The sequence below is a fragment of the Otolemur garnettii genome, unplaced genomic scaffold (genome assembly GCF_000181295.1).
Source record: "Otolemur garnettii isolate 467f Iridium unplaced genomic scaffold, OtoGar3 scaffold00058, whole genome shotgun sequence".
Classification (NCBI taxonomy): domain Eukaryota; kingdom Metazoa; phylum Chordata; class Mammalia; order Primates; family Galagidae; genus Otolemur; species Otolemur garnettii.
Window position 1 is genome coordinate 9467003 of NW_003852453.1, and position 3295 is coordinate 9470297.

General features: G+C 46.0%; 1 protein-coding gene and 1 pseudogene across 1 annotated transcript in view; both read left to right on the plus strand.

Annotated features, from left to right (window-relative positions):
* RSPRY1 (ring finger and SPRY domain containing 1) overlaps window positions 1-3295 on the plus strand; it is a 60319-nt gene that overhangs the window by 11534 nt on the left and 45490 nt on the right. The window lies entirely within an intron of this gene.
* Window positions 446-1648, plus strand: LOC105887250 (annotated as a pseudogene).

Here is a 3295-nt window from a genome sequence, read left to right on the forward strand (position 1 = left end):
AAAAAAAAAAAAAAAAAAGAAGATAAAGTTTAAGAATTTGTGGCTCAATCAGCTAAGGCGCCAGCCACATACACCTGAGCTGGCGGGTCCGAATCCAGCCCAGGCCTACCAAACTACAGTGACAGCTGCAACCAAAAAAATAGCTGGGCATTGTGGCAAGCTCCTGTAGTCCCAACTACTTGGGAGGTGGAGGCAGGAGAATTGCTTGAGCCCAGGAGTTGGAGGTTGCTGTGAGCTGTGATGCCATAGCACTCTACTCAGGGCAACAGCTTGAGGCTCTGTCTCAAAAAAAAAGAAAAAAGAATTTGAGATCAAGATCTCTAACCAAGCTGGCGAACAGGAAGTACAGGCAGGACCGAGGCCCTTTTCAAGTACTCAAACCCAGCCAGCAGTGAGAACTCAAAATGGGGTATCTGAAAGAGAACAGAACAGCTTCCATGTCAGATCCTCCCTGAAGCCCTCCCAAAGGACTGTCTGTACCAAATGGTGTAAAGCAGGACTTGGTAAGCTCTGGCCAGTCCTAATCACATGACTCAACATCCATGATCCCACCTCCACAAACTACCAAACCGGGAAGAGGCAGGACTGCTAAGTCTTCAGCCAATGACTTGCTTCCATCAGACTTCTTTACTCCTCCCATCTCAGAACTTCCAGGTCAGATATCACCTACAGGACAGTCTGCAAAGACCAATCCTCTGGATCTCTTCAAAACAAGTGCTCCTGCCCCAGTGAGGCCCCTTGTGGGCCGGGCCTACGTGGTGGACCAGCCACCCTCAGCCAGGACCATGGAGCACAACACCTCTGGTCTTCAATCACTCCACTTCTGTGGTCAGCGGAGCCATGATGGGTGGTCAACCTTCAGGCTTTGGTCAGCCTATCATTTTTGGTACAAGCCCAACTGTTCCAGGATGGAACCAACCTTCATCCTTGCAGCTTCAGCTTCCCTTCCGGCACCTGCCATTTGGGGCCCTTCTGTATCTGCGGCACCCAATACTTCACAGTTAACAACTCCTTTGGGGAATACTTTTCAGAGCAATATTTTTCCATCTCCTGCTATGTCCACTCAGCCCCCTTCTATGCTGTCCATTCTTCTGGTGACCCCTCCTCAGCTGCCTCCCAGAACTGGCCCTCCAAAGGACATCTCCAGTGATGCCTTCACTGCCTTGGACCCACTTGGGGATAAAGATGTCAAGGAAGTGAAAGAAATGTATAAGGACTTCCAACTGCAGCAGCCACCTGCTGTGCCTGCACGGAAGGGAGACCAGACTCCCTCTGGGACTTCCCGTGCCTTCTCCAGTTATTTCAACAACAAAGTTGGCATTCCTCAGGGTAATGCAGACCATGATGACTTTGATGCTAATCAACTGTTGAATAAAATCAATGAATCACTAAAGCCAGCTCCCAGACAAGGTGCCCTGCCAGTTACCAAATTGTTGACAATGCATTTGAGCACCCTTTCTCTAAAGATTCTTTCAGTTCTTCCCAAGCCCCTGTGGCTTCTCAATCTGCATCTCCTAATACGTATAGGGATCCTCTTGGAAATCCTTTTGCCTAACTTCTGGTCTTGGTATGCTGACTATCCAGAGGAACAAAAGGTTGGCCTCAGCAGTAAAGGACAAAGCTAATAACAAATACATCCTGATGTGTGTCTGGCTTTGACATATTATCTGTTGCCCAATTTCTTGCCTCCTCCACTTGTAAAGTGCCTTTTACTTTATGTCTAGGTTAAAGCTAAACTAAATCTATGGTTTTAAATAAATTAAGAACCTAAAAACAAAAAATTTTAGATTCAAAAACCTCATTTTAACTTACTGCTTTCCTCATAAGCAGCCCCCAGAATTATTTTTCTTTTTAATTATTCTAAATAATGCCTTTGTAAAGTGTTGGCATTAAATTTTACCTTTACAAGCTCCCCAGTTCTCTCTCCTTCAAGGCTTTATTTCAGTTACTTGACATTCTCAAATTGTTGCCAGTTATTTTTAGCACCTGATCGGTCTCCCTTAGGTATGTTTTCCCCAATTTAACATGTCTGAATTGCGTCTACTATTTACATCCTTTGTCCTATCCCACCTTCCATACTGCTTGTGTGGAAAAACCTCTGGAGCATTAAAGAAGCCAGTGGAATTCCCTTCTGCTCTGGCAAGGTTGATACCATCGAGCACAGTCCTCGGCCCCTTACTCTGTGGGAAAGCAGTTTAGAGTCAGAGAACGGTTCCCCAAGGGATTCATTCCCAGCAGAGGCTCCTTTTATGTACTCCTGGACAACTCCCTTCTACCATGCATAAAGTGCTAGTTGGTCTAGTGCAGGTTTTTATAATAGTGGTTAAGAAACTATGATAATCCAGAGGGTGCATTTCTATACTGCCTTTAAACACATGAGGTAGTTCTCTGTATACTCATATAGTAAGTTGTGGTATTAAGTAAAGAGAGCAAATCACAAAACAGTATTTATGGCATCATCCTGGTTAGGGTTAAAGAAAAAACTAATTTGTAAGAGGATAATAATAGCTGTGGAAGGAGACACATGAAGCTTTTAACAGGTTACTTCTGTGAAAGGCCTGAGCCTCAGGGAGAGCAGAAGGCTTTCACCTTCTGTAAACTTGTATAGCACTTAGGTTTTAAAAATGAACATGTATTGGCTCGGCACCTGTAGCTCAAGCAGCTGAGGCACCAGCCACATACACCAGAGCTGGCGGGTTCAAATCCAGCCCAGGCCTGCCAACTACAACCAAAAAATAGCCGGGCGCTGTGGCAGGCACCTGTAGTCCCAGCTACTTGGGAAGCTGAGGCAAGAGACTCACTTAAGCCTAGGAGTTGGAGGTTGCTATGAGCTGTGATGCCATGGCACTCTACCCAGGGTGACAGCTTGAGGCTCTGTCTCAACAACAAAAAAAGAATGTGTATTAATTTTTTTTAGACCACATGCAGTGGTTCACACCTATAATCTCAGCACTTTGGGAGGCTAAAATGAGAGGATTGCTTGAGGCCAGAAGATCAAGGCTGTAGTGAGCCATGATTGCATCTCTGCCCTCCAGCCTCAGCAAAGAAAACAATTTTTTTTAAAAAAAGTATTAAAAATAGAGATGGGGCTCGGCGCCTATAGCTCAACCGGCTAAGGTGCCAGCCACGTACACCTAAGGTAGAGGGTTCGAATCCCCAGCCTGGACCCACCAAAACAACAATGACGGCTGCAACCAAAAATAAGCCGGGCGTTGTGGTCCCAGCTACTTGGGAGGCGGAGGCAGGAGACTCGCTTGAGCCCAGGAGTTGGAGGTTGCTGTGAGCTGTAATGCCA